Source organism: Triturus cristatus, chromosome 1_1 (assembly GCF_964204655.1).
Source record: "Triturus cristatus chromosome 1_1, aTriCri1.1, whole genome shotgun sequence".
NCBI lineage: Eukaryota > Metazoa > Chordata > Amphibia > Caudata > Salamandridae > Triturus > Triturus cristatus.
The window spans coordinates 511,696,098-511,722,530 of NC_140579.1; the positions used below are offsets into that span (position 1 = coordinate 511,696,098).

At 44.1% G+C, this 26,433-nt stretch overlaps 1 long non-coding RNA gene across 1 annotated transcript; it reads right to left on the reverse strand.

Moving 5' to 3' along the window:
* Nucleotides 1–400: 400 nt before the first annotated feature.
* On the reverse strand, nt 401–11,940 carry LOC146870505 (uncharacterized). Its single transcript, XR_014978264.1, has 2 exons — nt 11,794–11,940; nt 401–2,604 (listed from the first exon to the last, which is right to left on the reverse strand). It is a non-coding gene; the product is annotated as an uncharacterized LOC146870505 (long non-coding RNA).
* Between the last annotated feature and the right edge of the window lie 14,493 nt (nt 11,941–26,433).

Consider the following 26,433-nt stretch of genomic DNA (forward strand, 5'->3'; position numbering starts at 1 on the left):
GCACCCTCCTTCGAGTCGTACTTCCTGGCGGCGCAATTACAATGGTGTAATGCTCAGATCTCCCCTGGACCAAGGTATGTACCGTCACTTTCTCAGGGAGAGAATATCAGTTCCAAACTTATGGAATATAACATATACACAGCACTTCCTAAGGTGGGCAAACTTTCAACACTCCCCCAAAGGCAAGGCAAGAAAACAATATAACACATGAGTCTCCTCTAGACCAAGGTAACACACACAAAACGAGCGAGATATATTTTACACATCACTTGCCAGGAGTAGAACAACTTCCTATAACACAATTACCTGCTAGAAAGGAATTCACCCATCCTTCTACAACAGAATACTTGGCCAAGAAGAGTCCACATCTCCTGCTTCAAGGAAAAGACAAATTCAAACATAGGGAATATATAAATTTATTAACACAATACTTCAATCACGGGCAGGCCGAATATATATTGATCATGGCAGACTCTCACATATCAAATAACCGATTGAAATACACAATCAAAGCAAATATATATATGTAGAAATATATATGTATGGATATAAGAATCAGAAAATAAGAAGGAAAGGAGAGAATCAGTAAAGAATCAAGAGACAGTTAGTAGCAGAGACACCTCACCTACTGCTCCATCATATCACCCCACTTCGCTCAAGGGGAGTCCATTGCTTGAACCGGGCGAAAGCTCAGAGGTGACACCAGCCTCCACTCTTCCGTGACAGCATGTCTGCTCCACGGCGTGAACTTCCACCAGGCCAGTGTAGGCTGCCCTTTTTAATACCAATTCAAACACAACGAAGCTTCTAGCAAGCCTCGCCCCCTCGTTCTCATGAGAGCCCGTACCAGCCTGCTCCAAGGCCACTGCAACGGTTGATCAGGCCTTTGCTTTGGCTCCGAGACAGACCATGTACACTCCTCTGATAAGAACCAGTTCTCTCTAGTCAATACAGTGTGAAAAACAGGAGGAAAGCAAAACATGTCCTCTTCTTCGTGCAGGCACAGAAAATGGCTTCAGCATGAAAATGGAGTTAGTTAAGCCAAGCACACAGAAAGGCCCAAAGCAAGATGAAATTGAAAAGCAAGATGACATGAGAACATGTCAAAGGCAAAAGTCAGCACTGCCATAAAGCAAGGTAAAGTCAGAAAACAGAATGACATTAGACCACGTCAAAGCCAATATGTCAAAGTCATAATTCACCTAACGCAAATAACATTATACACTTAATCCCTCAGTATACCACATTGAGCACATGTGTGCACCATAACCCACAACACTGCACCTCGACATCCCACACCTCCTATTCTTGGCAAGACTATTCTACTAAAAGACAGCAAGATTACAGGACAGAAGAGAAGCTGGCATATGCAAACCCATCCTACATTAAGGCTAGGGTAACATAAAACACTTAAGTCAGTACAAAATGGTGGTGGTTGTGGGTCATCATAGGGTGTCAGACCACAAAAGTGGCTCATTCACTACATTGCACCCCATGACCCTCGATCATCACCATTCACATATGTCAAAAACAAAATCTCTTAACTAAAGGCACAACTATGAATGAAGCACTGCATCTCTTAACTGCAAAAATTGAATCATTGCAAAGCAAATAGCAACTGTATATCATAACTGAAAAACAAAACTATCATTGAAGCACTGCATATCTCAATTGAAAGCAAAACCATTTAAAACCACATTTCTAAATTAAAAGTCACCACTACTAAAAAGCACATGTTGAAACAGCAACTCATGTGTTGAAGTGGCTGCACAAAAATACATAATTCAAAACAAATCATGACTAAAAAGCAACTATGATCAAAATACTAAATTGCAAACTCATCAAAAGTATATGATAATCACTTTAGAGCAAATAAAGACTGCATTCCCTAAATACATGTAAAAGCAATAACTCAGGTGCATCTAGAAATAGCTCATAGATATCTGGATAAATTTTTAAATGAATACACAAAATAAATGAATCAAGCTCTTGAATGCTCCTAATGCCTCTAATGGTTAAACTGGAAACTCTACTGCCAAACTCATATATTGTAGCAACAGCAACAGGTTTTTTCTCTTCAGTCTCTTACTCAGAAAATATCTACTCTAATTGCAGCAAAGCGTCTCTATTGGTCTCCACCCCTAAAAACAAAAACAGTCCTTCTGTGTGAAAAAACACACAACTGTCTCCCATCGCATCTGAACTTCACGTTGATAAACAGTTCACAGGTCTGGCAAAGCACATCCTGTAGTTCCCTCGTTTTTTTAGTTTTTTTCGTCACTTGTACACAAGCAGCTCCCCTGTGTGAAAGACACACAGCCTTCATGCATGTAAAGTCAATCTCACGTAAAGGAGCACATCCTGTAGTTCCCTCTTTGCTTGGAAAGAAGCAGTTCATCTGTGTAGGACACAGCTCTCTGGCATCTATCGTCATCTGTATCTCCTTGACAAAGGAGGACCCCATCTGGTCTGGTCAGCCACAGGACATCAGCCGCCATCGTCTGGTCTGGCGATCACTCCAGGCTGGGGGGGGAAGGGATGGGAGGGAGAGCCCCACTCACATGGGGGAAGGGAGTCCCACTCACACGCGGAGACTGGGCGAATCTGAAAAAGAAACAAGCATCACTCTTCTTGCAAAAAACATTTTTCAAAAGCACACTTTTTCCGTCTTGCATTTCTAAAGGTACAATATTTTCATTTCTGTCTACATAGCTCTCCTCTAGCTCTGGGGAATTATCAAAGAATTCTACCAACGCTTTAGCCTCTGAATTCTTGGTAAAATCTCTCTTTTTCTTTACACAGCAAGAAGGGCTGGGGCAGTCTCCTTCTCTCACTGCACCCCTCACAGGTGCTGCCCCCGTCATAAAAATCTCTGCGGACACCAACTGGCCCCTTGCCAAACATAACAAGCAGAGACTTCTCTGCTGCCTCTAGCTCTCACCTTATCTCCTCCAAGGCCGAAGAGCCCTGCACTCCTGCCAACTTTCGTCTGCTCCCATCTGCTCTGCGACTCTCCTCATGGGGGGGTTAAGGAAACCTGCGCCTTTGCAAGCCTCCCAAACATCTATCTCCAAGAAGCTGTCTCTGTCTACTGGGGAGAGGAGCTGGGATGACCCCTCCCGTAGGAATTCCTCCTCAGTCTTCACAGAAAGCCTGAACTCTTCTCAGCGTTGCTGGATGATCTCACAGCAAGCCTCCCAAACATCCATCTCAAAGAAGCTTTCAAATGAAGCACCAACAGTGTATTTCATTTCTTCCCGTGTGCCAGATTTCTACTTGCACCCACTCCCAGAACAACTCTTTACATGTCTGAGAGGAAAAACAGCTTTAACCACTCCTGACCTCCAGCAAGACTTCACATTCTTTAATCTGAAAATGCTCCACCATTCTGTCTAACTAATTCAAGCAAATTCTTAACTGTCATTAGTCTATCACCTCATGAAAAAAAAAAACTAAACTGCTCTTGACATATCAAAAAGAAAAAAGCATTGGCAATATCAAAAGTCACATACCAAGTCCCATGCTACTTCTGTAACAATATCTAGGACAGCATCAGTCAAAGAAGGTGTATGTTTGTCCAATTCGCAATAATCAACTGTCATGTGCCAATAATTATCACATTTGCACACAGGCTACACAACATCATTTCAAACATTTCTGATTAGGGTCACCACCTCTGCATCTGTCAAGCCCTGCTCAAACTGCTTTTCTGTCTATATAGGCCATTTAATAACCATTGCAATCTCCCATAGGCAAATCACATTTTCTCTAACTCTGTTCTGTCCAGAATCTTTTGGTGCGCAAAAGCACAGAATCATCTGCATTTGTCCAGCATCTGAATTTAAAAGTGACCTTTTCTTTCCCTGCACTTTCCTGTAACTAAAAAGGGCACATTGCTCTTGAATTAACTCACAAAATACATTTTCATATTTTTGAAGTGACCACATATCAGAATTATTGTACCCAATCTGCTGTTGTTCACATTCAAAACCATATTGTTGCCTTTCTCTTTTGAAGCAAAAGGTATCATTCACTGTCATGTCTAATTTATGTCCGCAACCGGTGATCGTTAATTTCAAAACACTGGTCTGTTTACTTCCCTGCTGTAGTGAATCAGCCACTTTTGTGGTCTGACACCCTATGATGACCCTCAACCACCACCATTCTGTACTGACTTAAGTGTGTTCTGCCTTTTAGTGGAATAGTCTTTCCAAGAATAGAAGGTATGGTATGTTGAGGTGCAGTCTTGTGGGTGGTGGTGCACACATGTGCTCAATGTTGTATACTGAGGGATTTAGCGTATAATGTTATTTGGGTTAGGTGAATTATGACTTTGACCTATTGGCTTTGACGTGGTCTAATGTCATTCTGCCTTCTGACTTTACCTTGCTTCAAACTTTTCTGTGTGCACAGTGGTGCTTGTAAGTTGTGTGGATGAGAATTATAGGTGCTCCTTGCTTTTTTGATTCCATCTTGCTTTGGGCCTTTGTGTGCATGGCTTAACTAACTCTGAAGCCATTTTCTGTGAAGAAGAGGGCATGTTTTGCTTTCCTGCTGTTTTTCGCATTTTACTGACTAGAGAGAACTGGTTCTTATCAGAGGAATGTACATGGTTTGACTTTTAGTCATAACAGGGGCCTGATCAACCCTTGGTCTGACCTTGAAGCAGGCTGGTACTGGCTCTCATGAGAACTAGGGGGGCGTGGCTTGCTAGAAGCTTCGCTGTGTTTTGAATGTGTATTAAAAAGGGGAGTCTACACTGGCTCGGTGGAAGTTCATGCGTGGAACAGACGTGTTGCCACGGAAGAGTAGAGACTGGTGTCACCTCTGAGCTTTCGCCCGGTTCAAGCAATGGACTCCCCTTGAACAAAGTGGGGTGAAATGGAGCATTAGGTGAGGTGTCTCTGCTAATGTCTCTTGATTCTTTTCTGAATTCTTTCCTTTCCTTCTTATTTTCTGATTCTTATATCCATACATATATATTTCTAAATATATATTTGTCTTGATTGATATTTGCAATCATACTATTGATATGTTAGAGTCTGCTATGTTAGGTGCATTTGGCTTACTGTGTGATGCTATTTACTAATAAATACATCCCAGATATACCAATTCGTCTTTTCCTTGTAGCAGGAGGTGTGGACTCTTCTTGGCCAAGTATTATGTTGTAGAAGGATGGGTGAATTCCCTTCTAGCAGGTAATTGTGTTATAGGAAGTTGGCACTGCTCCTCACAAGTGATGCGCAAATTATTGTTTTCTTGCCTTGCCTTTGGGGGAGTGTTGAAAGTTTGCCCACCTTAGGAAGTGCTGTGTATATGTTATATTCCATAAGTTTGGAACTGATATTCTCGCCCTGGGAAAGTGACGGTACATTCCTTGGTCCAGGGGAGATCTAAGGTTTGTCATTACACCTGCACATTCCTATCTGGCTGAAAAACCTCCTCAGAAGAATTAATTAAAACCGTCTGTGTAGCTTGTAGTTTGACTGCATTCTTTGTTACATTTATCACATCTGAATCATTCTGGCTGGTCAAACTAAACAGCTTCAGAACCTGGTACACGTTTAATTCTATCTTCAAGGATATATTTTCAAACTGGGCATCAACTAACTCTGTTTTCAACTCACTACGTTCTTTTTGCAAATGCTCACATTTTTGATGCACATTAACCAACATATTTAAAATAACACCTCTGTCTCTATCTAAAATGTCCCTAATCTCCTGCTGATTAACACCCTTCATCGCAACTCCGGAGTCTGTAATCTCGCAGGAGTCCCACGTGTCAGAGTTATGCTCTGATAGTTTACATTCACTTTGCAACTGAAAACATTTTATATGCATTCTGTAACAAACACTTGCAAGGGATCCAGCCCTTTCTGCCTAACGTAGCAAGCTATTTATAAGCACTTTTTACAAAACACACAAACACCAATTCTAACTCAGCACAATTAGCTCACTTCAGGAGCCAGCACATCATATGGGCTACCCCCATGCAAATAAATCAATTGATATCTAAGAGTCTGCTTTCAATTTCTAAAAAACCAAAACATATTTCTTCCTCTTTTAAATCAACGTTCACATCCTGCAACCAACTACGCCAAAATGTAATGCTCAGATCTCCCCTGGACCAAGGTATGTACCATCACTTTCCCAGGGAGAGAATATCAGTTCCAAACTTATGGAATATAACATATACACAGCACTTCCTAAGGTGGGCAAACTTAAAACACTCCCCCAAAGGCAAGGCAAAAAAACAATATAACATATGGGTCTCCTCTAGACCAAGGTAACACACACAACACGAGCGAGATATATTTTACACATCACTTGCCAGGAGTAGAACAACTTCCTATAACACAATTTCCTGCTAGAAGGGAATTCACCCATCCTTCTATAACAGAATACTTGGCCAAGAAGAGTCCACATCTCCTGCTTCAAGGAAAAGACGAATTCAAACATATGGAATATATAAATTTATTAACACAATACTTCAATCACGGGCAGGCCGAATATATATTGATCATGGCAGACTCTCACATATCAAATAACCGATTGAAATACACAATCAAAGCAAATATATATATGTAGAAATATTTATGTATGTATATAAGAATCAGAAAATAAGAAGGAAAGGAGAGAATCAGTAAAGAATCAAGAGACAGTTAGTAACAGAGACACCTCACCTACTGTTCAATCATTTCACCCCACTTCGCTCAAGGGGAGTCCATTGCTTGAACCGGGCGAAAGCTCAGAGGTGACACCAGCCTCCACTCTTCCGTGACAGCACGTCTGCTCCACGGCGTGAACTTCCACCAGGCCTGTGTAGGCTCCCCTTTTTAATACCAATTCAAACACAACGAAGCTTCTAGCAAGCCTCGCCCCCTCGTTCTCATGAGAGCCCGTACCAGCCTGCTCCAAGGCCACTGTATCGGTCGATCAGGCCTTTGCTTTGGCTCCGAGACAGACCATGTACATTCCTCTGATAAGAACCAATTCTCTCTAGTCAGTACAGTGTGAAAAACAGAAGGAAAGCAAAACATGCCCTCTTCTTCGTGCAGGCACAGAAAATGGCTTCAGCATGAAAATGGAGTTAGTTAAGCCATGCACACAGAAAGGCCCAAAGCAAGATGAAATTGAAAAGCAAGATGACATGAGAACATGTCAAAGGCAAAAGTCAGCACTGCCATAAAGCAAGGTAAAGTCAGAAAACAGAATGACATTAGACCACGTCAAAGCCAATAGGTCAAAGTCATAATTCACCTAACGCAAATAACATTATACACTTAATCCCTCAGTATACCACATTGAGCACATGTGTGCACCATCACCCACAACACCTCGACATCCCACACCTCCTATTCTTGGCAAGACTATTCTACTAAAAGACAGCAAGATTACAGGACAGAAGAGAAGCAGGCATATGCAAACCCATCCTACATTAAGGCTAGGCTAACATAAAACACTTAAGTCAGTACAAAATGGTGGTGGTTGAGGGTCATCATAGGGTGTCAGACCACAAAAGTGGCTCATTCACTACAAATGGCTGTCGTACTGGACAGCAGATAGGCATACAGGTGAAATACACATGACTCTAGGCCCGGTTCCTACCCCGGAACTCCGCCGCCTGCTGCTCCCGTGCACCAAGCCACGACGGACATATCAGCTGCAGGTATCGGTGGCCCGTAGATGCATGCAAAGAATACTCCCCTCGGCTGCCGCTGGTCGGTTGGCCCAGACGGGAGAAATAATTCACAACTACCATGCTCCGTATTTGGACGGAACGCGAGTTAACTGAGGCTGAATCTCTATTCGCAGACGGGCAGCTCAGACCTTATTGCCAGCTCATGGAGGACTACGATCTCCCCTCGGGTCAGTTTTTAATCCACCGACAGCTCCTAGAAAATTATCGGCCACACTCTAACCTCTCTACAGGCGAGCCAGCAACACACCCGGTCCTTCATACTGTGGCTTTATAAGTCCATAAGAGAACTCACAAATAAACCCGCAGTGCATTCAGGGGTGTGGAATTTATTAAAATATCTACTTGTCCATGGGGCAGGTTGCTTCATAAATCTACTTGTCCTGTAACAATATCCACTTGTCCCTTTGGTGCCATGTAGTGCGGTGACAAATTATGGCAGCAATCTCATTGTATAAGAGCTGTTCTATAGCCTCGCTGATTATACCAGGGTAGTGTTTTAATACTAGCAATCCCTCTATGTTGCCACGTTTCGGCAGATCTACATACTGGGACTGAAGGTAGTAGTAAGCAATAGTTCCAGGGTTAGAATGCCCTTTTGAGTCTGTGCAAACCTACTAACTTGCATGTTTTAGGGGTTTTCAACAACTCTTTTCTAATCTTTTCCTATACTGAGAAATGTTGGAGATTTACTCCTGATAATGGCAGACGTAAACCTTCTTCCAGAGTTTGGAAAAAAAAGTGGTTGGAGGGAAAATGAGCTCGCAAACACTCAGGTTTTTGCATGAGCTTTTCTACCCATGCATATTAGCTCATACTAAAATGCAGTTCACAAATATTTTCTAGGAGTACAATTTCTTGCCCGACTTCAGTAAATTCTCGTGAATTCACAAAAGCCATATAGCTGCACTTAATGTAAGGACATATACCAAGGGTGCACTTTTGAGACTTTCTTTAATAATTGGGCCCCTGATTTGGTCTGGCGTTAACCATGACCTTTTGTGTTTTTTAAAATTCTCTCTCTCTCTCTGTGTATCAGCTGGCTGTGAGTGACCGCATTCTGCTCTTTCACAAGAGCATATTGGCGCACAAAGTAGTTTTGTTCAGTGCCAATAACTAATGTGGCAGTGTGTGCTTTTTTGAGTGCAAAAACAAGGTTTGCTTTTGCCAATGTTTGTTATAATGGGGAGGGCCCAGCAGCTCTCACATCAATACGATTTTACAAAAACCATGCCAAGTTACGCATTGCCAAAACTAAAAAGCTGATGACCAATTTCAGACCCACTGGCTTTGCCAGTGCTTGTTTATTTTTATGTTTCCCATAATCTTAATGAAACTGGTTACACTAATTTTCTAATATGAATATTTTTGGGAAATACTACCTTGCATCAACACATTTTAACACATTTTATTAAATGATGCTGCAAAGAAATGGTACGTGAAATCTTATAGTAGTTTAGCAAAATGTTTTTTTCCCCTACTTTCATTATGCTTGGAACATTTTATATTGAAAGCAAAGAATCATTAATCTTGCTTCAAGCTTCTGAAAATATTTTATTCTAATCAAAGAGCGTTCTGGGAGCCTTGTGCATAGCCTCATATTGCTAAACTTTGAAACCTTGTACACATTTTTCTACAGGAACCAGTCAGAGCTTACATTTATTTAGAGCACTCACCCGAATAATAAAGGCTTTCAATTAATGAAACATAAATATAATTTGAATAGCATTAACATATGCACACAAATATTAACTTAACTGCAGGCAGTGCCCTTCCCTGACCCTTAATGTGGCACTGCAAACTGGCAGCCAAAGGGTTTGTGCTGCAGGGGGTTGGGCCTACTTGTCCCAAGGACAAAATACTCATTAAAACTTGTTGCCCTTGACCCCAAACAATATGTCCTGGGCGTCGGGCTATAGGAATTCCACATCCCTGGCATTGCTTTTGTACGAGTGAAAGGTCCAACTAACTATAACGTCTCTGAAACCTATGGTTTTTTCAGTGAATTTTAATGGTTTTTCAAATGCTAATTTCTAACTATAATGTCCCTGAAACCTATGTTTTTTTCAGTGAATTTCAAAGGTGTTTTAAACAAAAATTTCGAAATAAAATGTACCTCAATCCTATGGTTTTTTCAGTGAATTTCTAAGGATTTGTAAATGCTAATTTCTAACTATAAAATCCCTATTAAGTTCCCTTGAATCATGAAGGTCCCTGGTGGCCAAGTAGCCCACCAGGTACCTCCAGTAAGCGCCACAGAGCTGCTGCATTGCAGAGGTGTTCCTAGGCCACTCCCCTTTTTACACCACGCTGGAAACGCTGCTTCTGGCGCACTGCTGCTCGGACGATAAAGTCCACTTGTTACCTAAGGTTCTCAGAAAACAAGAGGACCTAATCGCCCCACCAGCAGTGCACCAGAAGCTGCATTTGCAGAGTGGTGTAAAAAGGGGCATTGCGTCGGACCACCTCTCTGCAACACAGCTCTGTGGCGCTTACTGGAGGTACCTGGTGGGCCTGTTGGCCCCCAGGGACCCTCAGGATTCAAGGGGACTTACTCCCCCAATTTACAACACGCCAGGGGGTGTGTTTGCACACTTGTCATATCAGGCACCGCCCCCTCCCTGCACCACTGTGCAAACACGCCCCCTGACGCGTTGTAAATTGGGGGATTAAGTCCCCTTGAATACTGAGGGTCCCTGGGGGCCAACTGGCCCACCAGGTACCTCCAGTAAGCGCCACAGAGCTGCGTTACAGAGAGGTGTAAAAAGGGGCGTGGCCTCGGACCACCTCGGCAACGCAGCTCCCTGGGGCATACAGGGGGTCACAAACACAACAGGAGCAACAGGGGGAATAAGGAGTCAGATCGCCCCCCACTCAGACAATCAGAAACACTGCAAGATCTGACCCCTATCGAACAAACCACTTCAGAATTTGGGACCATGAGGAGCTTTCACTATACACTTTAAAACTTCCCTAGAAAGGCCTGCTCATTGCAAATGGCCTGCTGGTCCGTGCTGTTCAGTTTAAACAAGCGTCAGTAACCACAGCCTATATACACAGCATATAGTAACTTCAAAACCCTCACACAAATGTGTATGGCAAATTAAAGATAGAAAATGTGAGAGAAAGCCAGTAAGCACCTCATGTATGCAAACCCAAGGAGCTGCTGGATGGTACTCGCCAGTTTGCCCACGTTATCATCATCGGTTGCTTACATGGCCAGAAAGAAAAAGAAAGTGTGTGCATAAACTTCCTCAGAGGTGGGAAATTAAACAGAGAATAAATCAGAAAGACTTTGTACCAAACAACACTGAGTCTGTATAGCTCAATCAGTGCCCACTGGACCCCAATTGTGAATAAGAGAAACTGTTCTCACAATTAAAATGAGGTACCACTCACATGCAAGACATACTTTATTGAGTGCTGCGAGTGTCCTCAGGTTAAAAACGGGCATGTATAATGACCACTTTCACCCACGAAAATCCAACATGTTTTATTGCCCATACTCTGTAGGCAACTTCGTCAGGGCACTTGGGGAAACAAGTCTTCACCTCTTATTCTTTACTGCACCATATCTGTGGTTATTGACGAAATATAAAGGAAGAGAACGTACCAATCATGAACATTATGCTATTAAAACATCCGATTTCAAAGGACCAGGGACCGAACCCCACCTCACAATCACTTGATTACCGAGTAGTTGCTGTCGTCCCTTGTACGTGCAACCCTCTTCAATGACGAATACCGCGCCAATAGGCTACGTTTTGCCTGCCGGACTGCAAATGTCATTCTCCACGTGTCAATTTATATAACACTGAGTATCTCATAAAACAATGTATCAATCCTGAATAACGCACACGAAATCATGTGCTTGAACAAAGTTAAACCCAAAATTATTCTTCTCTCAAAAATGGGCTCAAGCTCAACACCCCTTTTCCTTAAATCCTCCTTATAATGATTGAGGGTAGTAACCGACCGAGTATTCACATATGGATAGTGTACCCTTGATGCCTCACCTCCACCCCTTATGTTGTTGGACTACTCCTTAACCCCCGACAACCTATAGTGCATGGTACAATGTCGGCGATAAAAACCTTATTTTGTAATGCTCCTTAAACAGCGTGTTCCGTTGTGGTCAAATGCGTGAACCGCCTCCCAGCATATCAAACCTCCTTACCGCACCCGCGTTACGAAAACGCAATGCCTCGTCCCCTCGATCAATCTCAGTGGGCGCCGGTGCTATTTTCAAAAGCACCTGAGTCACGTGGTGCGTATGTGGCGTCAGTTAGCCACAAGTCTGTATAGGGGGTTGCTGAAGTGGCGGCCATCTTGGAATAGTATACCTAATATGAATTCCGTATACGACGCTCATACTTAAAGTACTTATTGCGCCCACCTAAAAGCTGCAGGGTATATCATTGTGTTAAAGCCTTCAAAATGAGTACCGGCGTAATTTACAAAGATGCCTTGCCCAATGGTCACCTGAACCATAAGCACCATAACGAACCTTAGTTCCTATATGAAACATTACTACTGTCTCATTCCCGCGCATCATATAAAAACCCGGTTCACCCACTTATTTCATGTTTTTGTACGTGGCTACAGGGGAAGATTTTCTTAATAGAGTTAAATTCACAAATAATAATGCCGGTTGTCCCATTGATGACAACTATACGGACAGGGGAGACTTACATAAGTGGTTCAATAGGCTCACATATGATTGTTAGCATGAGCCATTATTCACATAAAGAACCTATGCTACTTACAAGTTGTATTTACATCTGTTGATTATATATGGGGGTTTAAATCTGAGGGATATTTAAAAAGTGATGACCTATGTCAATCCATAGATGACAACCATGTAGGTACGGACGGTTTATTTTAGACTGCTTACTAAGCTAGCAAGATGTTATAAGCAAGGTTAATTTTTTTTTTAAAACCCACTACAAGATTATCAGGTCATTTGATTACAAGTATGGTTACAGACAAGGGCGATACATGAGACCAAACTCCGTTTCCAGATAACCTTAATGGTTGCTCATCTTATTCCATTCAATGGAATCATTCAAGCCCCCCTGGTCAACTCCCTCAGTGAAAATCCATCTTGCTTCTTTTCTGGCCAAGATTTCATCGATATTATATTTCTCACCTATCACCCTCTCCAGCACTGTCCATTAGAGACCCCTGAAATCATGTTTTGATTCTCGGAAGTGTTGGACAAGGCGAGTAGTTAACTTCCCTGCTCTCAGAGTGCTCAGATGTTCTTGTATCCGAACTTTCACTTTCCGTGATGTGAGTCCTATGTAATGCAACCCACACTTACATGTAATCCTATAGATCACATGTATGGTGTTGCAATTACTAAACATGTTAAGATACCATATTTTTCTACTCACAAGCTAGATACTCTTGGTAGCTTCGGTCAGATCACATACCGAGCATCCACCACATCGATAGTGCCCTGTTGGTAAATTAGAATCTTTCTTTTGTTGAGTCGGACGTGTATGGACGAGTCTATCTTTCAGATTGGAAGCCCTTCTGAAGGCAAACCAGGGAGGAGGCATTTTCTTACCCCCAGTGTCCAACAGACACCAGTGCTTCCGCATTATCTGTCTGATTTTAGTAGACAGTTGATCAAAAGTTGTTACTACAGGCAAGCACTGGTCTTTTTGTTTGTCAGATCTCTCCAATAATGCTTCACGAGGTGTATTTAAAGCACTTTTACATGCCCTCTTAACTACTTTATTGGGATACCCTCTGTTCGTTAATTTCACAGCCAGATCTTCAGATTGTTCCATGAAACCACCCATCGATGAACAATTCCGACGATATCTCAAAAACTGACCCACAGGCAAGTTATCGCGGAGCTCTCTGGGGTGAAACGAACGATAGCGTAGCAAGGAGTTCCTGTCAGTGGGGTTCTAGTGGACAGCCATCACCAGTCTGTTATCTTCAGCCATAATATCTACGTCCAGGTATACAGCTGAATCCTTACTGATACTCCAGGTAAACCGCAAGCAGTCATCTTGTATATTTAACCATGACAGAAATTCCAGTAGCTGGTCCTCTGATCCAGTCAAGATACAGAGGACATCGTCAATATACCTCTTCCAGAGAGAAAATTCTCCTGGAAGGGGTTGGAGGCAGGGTTGACAACATTCTACTCGAATTGGCCCACATAAATGCAGGCCAGACTCGGCGCGAATGTTGCCCCCATCGATGTTCCCCACACTTGCAGATATATCTGGTCCTTATATGCAAAGAAGTTCCTGGTGAGTGCTATTTATATGCATTACAATACGAAAGATTGCGAGACATCATAAAACCATTCAGAAGCCTCAAGGGCACGCGCTGCTGCCACCAGCGTTGCCTATTGGGGGATGCTGGTATACAAAGACTCAATGTCTATTGTAACAAGCAACTGTCTCGATGGGTCGTATACAACTGTGTTCAAGATGTTCAGAACATCAGTGGTGTCCTGCACAAACGAAGGTTGCATGATGACGGACTCCCTTAGAAAGAAGTCAGCAATCTGGGACAACGGCTCCAAAACTGATTGGATCCCTGAAACAATCGGGCGACCCAGCGGCGGGCTCTGGGCTTTATGGATCTTCAGCAGAATGGAAAATGCCGGCATTCTGGGTCTTACATTCATGGGTTATCCACTTTTTCTCCCTAGCGTCCGCCACCAGGGCCCAGAGAGTCTCTTGGAGCTGGGGTGTTGGATCCCGAGCTAGTGGATGGTAATTAGTGCGCACTTCCAGGAGCCTCAAAACTTCTTTCTCATAGTCCTGCGTATTAAGCACTACCACCGCACCACCTTTATCGGCTTGTTTTATTGTAATCAACTTGTTGTCCTGCAAAGATTTTACCGCCATCCAATCAGTCCTGTTCATAGTACAAGGGTGGGATGGATTTTGTGACATTTCCAAGGCATCAATGTCACGGAGTACTCGTTGCTCAAACACGGCGACCTCAGGATCAACAGACGTACTTGGGGGACAAAACCGCGACGGGCGATGGAAATTGGTGGAAAACACTGATGGTGCTTTCACCTCCTGATTCCGAAAAGAACTTATGGATCTTGATCTTTCGCATCAGTTCAAAGAACTCAATTCTGCATTTGAAAGTATCATGTTTTGGTGTAGGGACGTGCCCCTGGCCTTTATTCAGGACCCTTATCTCTTCTGCAGAGTGAGTAGTTGGAGAGATTAACAACTATATTCATAGTGTCGGCTACGGGGATGTGCCGTATCTGTTGTGTTGTCTTCACAATGTTGAGTGCTGAGGTGTCCTGCCTCTGCTGCGTGTTATACGGGGTGAGTATGCCTGCCATGTTTGTTGTGGGATGGACCTTCCCCTGCCTCTTCTCCTCTGCGAACCTCCTCCCCTGTTGCCCGTCAGGCCTTGGCCCAAAAAAGATCTTAAAAGGGCACCTAAATCCTAGTTGTTTCTACTCTGTGGTGTGAACCTAACCCTGCTCTGATTGGATGTAGAAGGCTGTTCACCCAAATCCTCCTCGCTGCTTGTGTTATCAAATGTCCAGTTAAAAGGGACTCTCCTTGCCGGTCTCCGCCCCCCTCTCTGAAATCTCTGAGCCTGTGACTGTTCAGGACCCTGATAGTATCTGTCCCCAACATAAGGGAATGCCTTAAGTGAAAGTTCGGATACAAGAACATCTGAGCACTCTGAGAGCAGGGAAGTTAACTACTCGCCTTGTCCAACACTTCTGAGAAGCAAAACATGATTTCAGGGATTTGAAATGGACAGTGCTGGAGAGGTAAACATCCTTTTGTACGCGGTCATTACACCGCGTACCATTACTACGCAAGCGTTACAACACATGCGCTGTAATAACGCGTAGCCTTTACTACATGGTATTAGTTCGCATGTGCTGTTACAACGCATGCGTTGTAATGCGTGTATGGATGACGGGAGTCAGGGTATGGATCGAAGAGGCAGCGATGACGGAATTGAATTGAATTAACGGAATTACAGTGAGGAGGAGGCCAGAAAGACGGCGTGGTGGAAGGAGAAAAGGTGACTACAGCATCGAAGGAGGGGCACAAGGGGCTCCGGACACCCACCGAGGAGAGAGAGGTAAGAGGGACTGTTTAATTTTAAAGTGTTTGTGTTTGAGGAGTTGTGTTTTTAGTTTAAGGGTAGTGTTGTGGGTCATGTAGGTTAGTGTTTGTGTGTAGGTACAGGAGTGGGGGAGGGGGAGGGTCGTGCAGGGGTTAGTGTTTTAGGGATTAGTGTAGTGTTGTGGTGTTTGTTTAGTGTAGGGCAGTGTCGGGGGGCCATGCAGGGTAGTGTTTAAGTGTAGGGAGCGGATTGGGGGCAGGGGCAGGGTCGTGCTTGGGGTTTTGTTTTAGGGTTTAAGGTAGTGTTGTATTTTTTGTGTAGTGTAGGGTAGTGTTTAAGGGTTTAGGGTAGTGTCAGGGGGTCGTGTAGGGAAGTGTTTGCGTGTAGGGGCAGGACTGAGAGTAGGGGCAGGGTCGTGCTTAGGGTAGTGTTTTAGGGTTAAGGGTAGTGTAGTAGTGTTTGTGTAGTGTAGGGTAGTGTTTTAGGGTTTAGGGTAGTGTCAGGGGTCGTGCAGGGTAGTGTTTAAGTGAAGGGGACGGACTGGGAGTAGGGGTAGGGTCGTGCTGGGGGTAGTGTTTTAGGGTTTAGGGTAGTGTAGGGGGTCCTGCAGGGAAGTCTTTGGGAGTAGGGACAGGACTGGGGTACAGGCAGGGTCGTGCTGGGGGTAGTGTTTTATGGTTTAGGGTAGTGTTGTGGTGTTAGTGTAGCGTAGGCTACTGTTTTAGTGTTTAGTGTTGTGTCAGGGGGTTGTGATGGGTAGTGAATGAGTGTGGGGACCGGAGTGGGGGAATGCGTATGTTCGTGCAGGGGGTAGTCATTTACGGTAGTGTAGTGGTGTTTCAGTAGTGTTTTCCATTTTTAGATGTGTATGGTAGTGTATTTCTATGTATTATTTATTGTAGTGTTGTGTTTTAAACATATTAAAAAAGGGGTTAAATGTCTTTTTTTAATATGACACGTTATTCCGCATACCATTTTTATTACTAGGCAAGTTTTTACTTCGTATACATTAACACTTTCAATGTAATGGTATGCGAACTAAAAACTTGCGTAGTAACGGTTAATGCTAAGTAATAACCGCGTAGTAATGGCATGCGAAGTAATGGCTTGCAAAAAAACGTGTCATATTCGCTGGAGAGGGTGATAGGTGAGAAATATAATATTGATGAAATCTTGGCCAGAAAAGAAGCAAGATGAATTTTCACTGAGGGAGTTGACCAGGGGGGCTTGAATGATTCCATTGAATGGAATAAGGTGAGCAACCGTTAAGTCTATCTGGAAACGGAGTTTGGTTTCATGTATCGCTCTTGTCTGGAACCATACTTGTAATCAAATGACCTGATAATCTTGTAGCTTTTTAAAAAAAAAATTTTTTTAATTAACCTTGCTTATACCATCTTGCTAACTTAGTATGCAGTCTAAAATGAACCGTCCATACCTACATGGTTGTCATCTATGGTTTGACCTGGGTCATCACTGTTTAAATATTCCTCCGATTTGAACCCCCATGTATAATCAACAGATGTAAATTCCTGAGATTAATTTTGGTGCTGGGAATAGTATACAACTTGTAAGTAGAATAGGTTCTTTACGTGAATAATGGCTCACGCTAACAATCATATGTGGGCCTATTGAACCACTTATGTAAGTCTCCCCTGTCCGTATAGTTGTCATCAATGGGACAACCGGCATTATTATTTGTGAATTTAACTCTATTAAGAAAATCTTCCCCTGTAGCCACGTACAAAAACATGAAATAAGTGGGTGAACCGGGTTTCTTATGATGCACGGGAATGAGAAAGTAGTAATGTTTCATATAGGAACTAAGGTTCGTTATGGTGCTTATGGTTCAGGTGACCAATGGGCAAGGCATCTTTGTAAATTACGCCGGTACTCATTTTGAAGGGTTTAACACAATGATATACCCTGCAGCTTCTAGGTGGGCGCAATAAGTACTTTAAGTATGAGCGTCGTATACCGAATTCATATAAAGTATACTATTCTAGGATGGCCGCCACTTCAGCAACCCCCTATACAGACTTGTGGCTACGTGACACCACATACGCACCACGTGACTCAGGTGCTTTTGAAAATAGCACGGGCTCCCACTGAGATGGACCGAGTGGGACAAGGCATTGCGTTTTCGTAACGCGGGTGCGGTATGGAGGTTAGATTTGCTGGGATGCGGGTCACGCATTTGACCACAACGGAACACGCTGTTTAAGGGGTATTACGAAATAAGGTTTTTATCGCCAACATTGTACCATGCACTTTAAGTAGTCGGGGCTTAAGGAGTAGTCCCACAACATAAGGGGTGGAGGTGAGGCATCAAGGGTACACTAGCCATATGTGAATACTCGGTCGGTTACTACCCTCAATCATTATAAGGAGGTTTTAAGGAAAAGGAGTGTTGCTCTTGAGCCCATTTTTGAGAGAAGAATAATTTGGGGTATAACTTTGTTCATGCATACGATTTCGTGTGCGTTATTCAGGATTGATACATTGTTTTATGAGATACTCAGTGTTATATATATTGACAGGTGGAGACTGACATTTGCAGTCCGGCAGGCAAAACGTGACCTATTGGCGCGGTATTTGTCAATGAAGAGGGTTACTGGTACAAGGGACGACAGCAACTACTCGGTAATCAAGTGATTGTGAGGTGGGGTTCCGTCCCCGGTCCTTTGAAATAGGATGTTTTAATAGCATGATGTTCATGATTGGTACGTTCTCTTTATATCTCGTCAATAACCACAGATATGGTGCAGTAAAGAATAAGAGGTAAAGACTGGTTTCCCCAAGTGCCCTGAGGAAGTTGCCTAGAGAGTGTTGGCAACAAAACATGTTGGGCTTTCATGGGTGAAAGTGGCCATATACATGGCCGTTTTTTAACCTGAGGACACTCGCAGCACTCAATTAAGTATGTCTTGCATGTGAGTGGTACCTCATTTTAATTGCGAGAACAGTTTCTTTTATTCAAGGTTGGGTTCCAGTGGGCACTGAGTGAGCTATACAGACTCAGTGTTGTTTGGTACACAGTCTTTCTGATTTATTCTCTGTTTCATTTCTCACCTCTGAGGAAGTTTATGCACACACTTTCTTTTTCTTTCTGGCCATGTAAGCAACCGATGATGATAACGTGGGCAAACTGGTGAGTACCATCCAGCAGCTCCTTGGGTTTGCGTACGTGAGGTGCTTACTGGCTTTCTCTCACATTTTCTATCTTTAATTTGCAATACACATTTGTGTGAGGGTTTTGAAGTTACTATATGCTGTGTATATAGGCTGTGGTTACTGACACTTGTTTAAACTGAACAGCACGGACCAGCAGGCCTTTTGCAATGAGCAGGCCTTGCTAGGGAAGTTTTAAAGTGTATACTGAAAGCTCCCCATGGTCCCAAATTATGAAGTGGTCTGTTCGATAGGGGTCAGATCTTGCGGTGTTTCTGAGCATACTGGAGGTACCTGGTGGGCTAGTTGGCCCCCAAGGACCCTCAGGATTCAAGGGGACTTAATCCCCCAATTTATAAAGCGCCAGGGGGCGTGTTTGCACACTTGTCATATCAGGCCCCGCCCCCTCCCTGCACCACTGTGCAAACGCGCCCCCTGGCGCGTTGTAAGTTGGGGGATTAGGTCCCCTTGAATCCTGAGGGTCCCTGGTGGCCAACTAGCCCACTAGGTACCTCCAGTAAGTGCCACAGAGCTGCGTTGCAGAGAGGTGTATAAAGGGGCGTGGCCTCGGCCCACCTTTCTGCAACGCAGCTCCCTAGCGCATACTGGAGGTACCCGGTGGGCTGGTTGGCCCCCAGAGACCCTCATTAGTGCTGCAGGGAGGGGGTGGGGCCTCCGGCGAGATGCCGTGTGGCCCCCCCTTCTTTTACAATATTTGTGGCCCTGGGAACCCCATCCCCCAAGGCCTGACCCCCTTTAATCATTTTTTTTATTTTTTTTAAACTCGGGAAGGCGCTGCGTGGCCAACCTCTCCCCGCCCCTGAGGCCAATTTAGGCCCCGGGGAACCCCATAACCCGGGGCATGGCCTTTTATTTATTTTTTCATATTTTGTTCGAGGGGGGGCCACGTAGCCCCACTCCTAAGGCCAATTATGGCTCTGGCCCCAGGGACCCCATCCCCGGGGCCAGCCCTTTCCGTTGGGGACCGTGGGGGGAGCCCCAATGCCCCCACGGTCCCTCCTGGCTACCCGCCTGCTGACATGCAGCTCCCCTGGTGGAAAAGCAATCTGATTTGCTTCATTGAAACGAGAGTAGGTTTCCCTGCTCTCGCTTCAATGAAGCAAAGCAGCGTTTGCAATGACAGGGCGGGAGCCGCATGGCTCCCGCCATGTCATTGCAAACAGCAGTGTCCCGGGGGTGGGCACCCCGGGACACTGCAGGAGCCGACCCTGGGGGGTGGTGGTCCCCAGGGCCATCGAGGGCTCCAGGAGGGGGGCCCTCCTCCCATCATTTAAGATAGCCCCGGGGAGGTGGTGGTCTCCGGGGTGTGGGGGGGGTTCAAGCCCCCCAGCCCATCTTCTAAATTATAGAAACAGAGCCCCGGGGAGGTGGGGCCCCCGGGGCTGCGGGGGACCGCGCACCCCCGCGGTTTATTTTCTAAGCCCCGGGGAGGTGGCTGTCCCCGGGGCTGCGGGGGGGCATGTGCCCCCCCACATTCCAATGTCAAAGCCCCGGGGAGGTGGCGATCCCCGGGGCAGCGTGGGGGGATTGGGACCTCCCACGCATTTTATTTTTACAGCCCCGGGGAGGTGGCGGTCCCCGGGGCTGCAGGGGCCATAGTGCCCCCGCATACATTGTAATAAGCCCCAGGAGGTGGCGGTCCCCGGGGCTGCGGGGGCCCCCGCTATTATTCTTTTGGCAATGCCTTCAGGACCTGGCCCACCCAGGGCCCTCATTTAAATGAAACGTGTGAGCCCACGCTTCATTTGTTTTTTTTTAGAATTTTGGCGGGATTCACGACCCCTACGCGAATTCCGCCGAAATTATTTTAAAAAATGCTTTTTTTGGGCTTGGGGGTCCTTGTGGGACCCCCTGAGCAGGCCTCGGGGGTCAGGTTGTTTCTACCCTGCCCCCTTTTCTTGTTTTTAAACATTTTTTTCTTGTGACTCGGTAGAACTGCCAACAGTTCCTGGTTTGGAGTGTTGGCAGCCAATCAGAGTGAAGCTCATGCTCGGGAGGCTTCGCAAACCCACCACGGCCACAGATTTCAAAACTTTTTCTTTTTCTAATTTCTCAGGAACTACTGAACGGATTTACACCATTTAACAACAAGCATTGGCATAGCCAATAGGTCTCGCCTTTGGGACCTTATAAGTGTTTAGCCATGCAACAGTTAATGTTACTGCACCAAGGATATTGTGCTGGATAACTAAACACTTAAACGGTCCCAAAGGCGAGACCTATTGGCTATGCCAATGCTTGTTAGCATTTGAGTGTGATTATAGAGGTATGGGCGAAACCGTTTAGGGCCGTTCCGTCCAGAATTTGATGGCCTGTGGTGTTGATAGCACTGCTAGATAACAAGGGTATAAGAAGTCGGGAATGGGCACAAGTGAAGGGTATGACATGAAATTCCAAATGTCAAAATCATAAAATGTGTGATTTAGGATATGGATGTCGTTTAAGAACAAATGTGTTATTTTCTTGAAAGTTAAAAACAACCAATAACTGCATTGTAAATAGAGACACGAGTTTTCCATTTTTACTATAAATGCTTCCCTCTCTTTATTTTAAAAATCACAAAGGAGTAGAGGTCAAGGGTCTGATTTGCAAAGGGACTTACGTGTAGTAAAGGTACAAGTGTGGAGTCTCTGCACTCTGGGCAGCCTCTCTGTCCAGCGCACTGCAGTGAGTGCAGTGCGGAGATTCTGCCATGAGTGAAGAGACACGTAACTTTATTGCATATTAGTCCCTTTGTGATTTGAGCCCTAAGCCTTCATTTAAGGGTCTCACCATATGTTCAATCATGTCTGCTAGATCAAACGTTATGCATATAACCAGAAGCCCTAGTATTAAAACATGCCATCTTGTAATGTGCCATACATTGTCATTACCTTTTCTGTTTGCGAAAGGCACCAGTTATCGAAAGTAGTAAAACAAACTTTTACTAAACTCACCTTGGTGAAACTGCAACGATTGCTGCTGCTTATTGAGGAGCATAAGGGCTGGTACCCAGCTAATGCCCCGTGCGCTCATTGAGAAAAGTGTGGGGTGACCAGCAATATCAAAGGAGAGGCAGAACGATCTAAGAGTATGAGCATAGACAAGAACAGAGGAGAGGATAGGATAGTGGAATGAAGGGTCCCGAACACAGGAGAGGGTTGAGTAGTCGGCTACAGGACAGGCAGTCAGTGCGAAGGGAAACGCAGGGAAAACTGTTGGATGAAAGAGGCAAAGATTTGATGAAGGGAGGACGAAATGGTTACAGGGGGGGCACAGGGTGGATTAGCTACTTTCATAAGAGGAAAAGTTTGTTAGGAGGATGTTGTGTTAAATCGTAATAATGTAACTGCGCAGGGTTGAGGCGAGTGAGGACTTGAGCACTGTGGACTAATTATAGTGTTAATCTTGGAGCAGATGTAGCAGGGTGAAGTCATGAGCAGGTAAGGATGAACAAAAGAATACTGATAATTGAAGATGACAGAGAGAGTAAAGAGCTGAAGGTTTGCACAGAGCGCTTGTGGATAGTGAGGTAATGAGGTCCTGGAAATAGATAGATTTGACACCTCCTAGATCATTATGCAGTGTATGAAGGGCTTGCTTATTAACCAAGAAGTTAGCAGTAACTATGTGCTTTCGCCATTTATGTACTGCTGCCCTCATTAACTGTTATGCGCTCTTATTTCAAGTGTAATTCATGGCTGAGGCCTATCTTTGGTACAAGGTGGATAATGAAGCAGTTGTATGAGCTGTAATGCAAGACTGAAGTGAGGTCTTTATGAAGATCACGTGGAAAGCAGTGAGAGCAGTGGGGTCCTGTTTTCTACAGCAGATGGAGAGAGCGATCTACAAGGAGGCGAACTGATTTGCATGTGAAATGTGTGATGTCAGATGGAGCGTTGATGGGTTTAGATTTGGATAAAGTGTTTGAAATTAGCATAAAATTGAGTGGCTTACCTTGCTTGTGGGTGGGATTAAGGAAGGTGTCATTTGAGGAGTGATCAGACAGAAGTGGAGACACTGCCGAAAGCATCAGTAAAATATTTTGGCAAGTTATGGTCACACCAGTGAAAGCAGAATCGTTTGGTGAAGGCAATAAATAGGTGTGTAGCATAATTTCAGCCAGCTGTAACTGAAAGCCATTACTATATAGTTACAGAGACTAATGCGTTTCCAGATGTTTGGACTGAAAGAGGCTTATGGTGCGAGTCCTAATGAGAAAACATCTTGTCATCCATAATAAAACACTGACCAAGGAGAGTAAGATCACATAGGTATGCTTTACTAAGGTAATACCTAAAACAAAAAAAATGTTAGATTGGTTTTGAAATAACAGTAAAATCATGAGTCTGAGTCTTAGGACCTGGAAGGCCAGTGCAATCAGGAGTGAAATACGGAGAGTATTGGAGCATGCTAGTATAAACTATGTTCAGGATCCTTTGAGACACCTTTAAAAATACATTTTAATACAAGTAAAAGGGATAGCTCCTTTCCGCTCCTAAAGCGTCTTTTTTTTAACGCAGAACAAAATGCTGTATGGTGCTCTGTAAAACACGTTAGCGCCACCTGGTGTATTTCATGCAATACGGCCCCAGAAATGTTCTGCCAAATGCAATGGATCTCCGTCACATAAACAAAGGCAATAAAAATCAAACATCAAAGCGGCGAAAGTGAAAGTAATCGAGCAGAGCATCAAAGGGCTGGGTGAGAAGGGAGGGGGGAATGCAAGGGTCAAAGCGGCTAAAGTGAAAGAAAGCTATAGAGAAGGGAGGGGGGAGTGGGAGCAGCTGTGCACGTGCATGTGATCGTGCACTCAAGGTTTAGGCCAGCCAAAAGACTGTGGGTAGCACTTTGAAAATCCCACGTACAAAATGTCTCTTCGAGCCTTTGGCTCAGCGAGACCTAAAAAGGACTCTTTCTGAACCAAGAGCTACCTTTTTGTCAACTTTGGTGTAATTCCGATCAGCAGTTCGGGCTGTAGCTTTGTCTAAAGTTTCCTATGGAGAATAACATGGGGAAACGCGATTTGGGACCCCCCTTTTTTCTCGTCCCCCGCTTGACAAATCACCCCGAAACTTTCAAGACAGGAGCTGACCGGAGCGGGTCACTTGTTTTGAAAATTTTGCGAAGATTGTCATTCGGCGCCAGAGTTATTGGGAAAAGAAAGAATGCTTTTCCTATGGAAACTAGGTCCTAACTATAACTAACTACTGGCGACCGTCAGTAGGAGATATATATATATATATATATAAATATACGGACATTGATAGAGCACAACTTCTGAAAGAGATAGCTGATATTAATGATAAACTAGACAAAATCGAGACAACTGAGGGAAAGTCTAAATTAATCAATGAAATGACAATAAGACTAAAAAAAGAGGAAGCGAAAATCATGGATAGAAAGGCCTTCAAATTCCAAAGAGATCGCAACGATTACGAACTAGGCCACATTTTCACGTTTGCCAGGAAATATGACGCTATACGGGCTCCAAAAACCAAAAGTGCACCTAATCCCAAAGTCCCCAGTAGAAGCATCAATGTAGTTGATACCTCACACTCAGACCTGAGCTCAATGGGGGGCAGTGATTCCGATTCGGACTTACGCAATGGCGTAGCGACAGGTCAGATACCTAAACCTTCTCCTGCGAAGAGATTAATTTTTTATGTGTCGAGAGGAGACAAACCCTTCACCCGTGACCACCAATAAACGACGACGAAAACGCGTCAACTACAAGCGCAGGCAGAGGAGCAGGGCGAGGAAGAGGAGCCCAAAATCAAAACAAGAAGAGGGGAAGGGGTCAATGGATGAAAAAATAAGCCCCGGAATTAGGTGGGAACAAAACCATTGGCAAATCTGACACAATTTAACTTATCAGAGGATGAAGAATCAATTCTAAAATTAGGCCTATCCTATGCACCTCAGGTACATTTTGACTATGCCGCCACAAGATTAGATATGTACAAAGCACTGGAGGGCTTACAGTGACCTCATCCCAATCAGATGCTCCTTTAATGATGGCAATGCAGGAACTATGGGAAACAGAAGGAGCAGGGTACAGCATACCAAATAGCCATAATGAAAATGCAATTAGTGGTGATGTTGCCTAAGGCACTGGTCAGTTTGCTTCTGTGACTCCATACAGGCTTCCTTCCACAATTAACCCCACCATGCCACGTGATTCGCTTGACATTTTCCACGAAAATGTGACAGCTCAAATAAGGAAATTGCATATTGAGACACAGAACAAACAACGTAGGTACAATAAGCAATCCCAACAATATGAGACTCTCATGCGCAAATTAAAGCAAGAAAGAAATATTATTGTACGTGAGAGTGACAAAGGTGGAAATATTGTACTGTTAACTAGCGACGACTATGACAGGGAAGCTTATTCCCAGCTGAATAATAGAGAGTGCTATATACGCACTACCTCGGCTGCTATAAAAACATCCAACAAGGAATTTTATACCAAATTGACTAAGTGGAAAAGCAAACATCTTATCACGGAAGCTGAATATAAATTCCTGAAGAAGGACAATCCAGTTACCCCTACAATATACTTTATCCCTAAAATTCACAAAAATATTGATGTACCCCCTTGCAGACCTATCATTGCGGCCAGAGATGGGATTCTTGAAAAAACTTCAATATATATTGATTATTTTTTACAAGACTTTGTCAAATCTTTAAATTCCTATGTACAAGATACAGGGGGCTTTTTTCGCAAAATCAAGGATGTGACATGGAAAAAAGAATACTGGATGCTGGCCTTGGATGTGACATCCTTATACACTAGCATTAGACATGAAGACGGCATTCAAGCCATTCGGTACTACCTATCGCAAAAACCTCCACAATATAGAGATCACAATGAAATGTTGGTGGAGATGTTGGAGCACTGCCTCAAGAACAAAAATGTCATGTACAACAACCTCCTTTACCAACAACAAAGGGGTGTAGCTATGGGGGCCAGTTTCTCCCCTAGCTACGCCTGCTTGCACATGGTACGTTGGGAGGAACTGGTCCTCAAAAACCAGCATGTAAAAATCTTTGAGGGTAATGTGGTTATCTGGCTACGTTACATTGATGATCTCTTTGTATTATGGAATGGCACCAGTGAACAAGCTGTGAAATTTATTGCTGAGATAAATGACAATGACCTTAATCTCCATTTTACGGCCACCATGAGCCAATCGAGCATAACATTTCTTGACACTGAGGTCTACATCCACAACAATAGTATTGAAACTAGGTTGTTCAGAAAGACTACCTCAGGAAATTCGACACTACATGTGAGTAGTGCACACCCGCCACATCTTATCAGTAGCATCCCCTATGGGGAGATGCTACGTCTCAGAAGAATTTGCAGCAATGACACCGATTTAAAACTAGCACAACATTTGAGTAAACAGAGATTCAGGGAAAGGGGATATTCTGAACACACAATTGATAGTGCCATTATGAAATCTATGAGA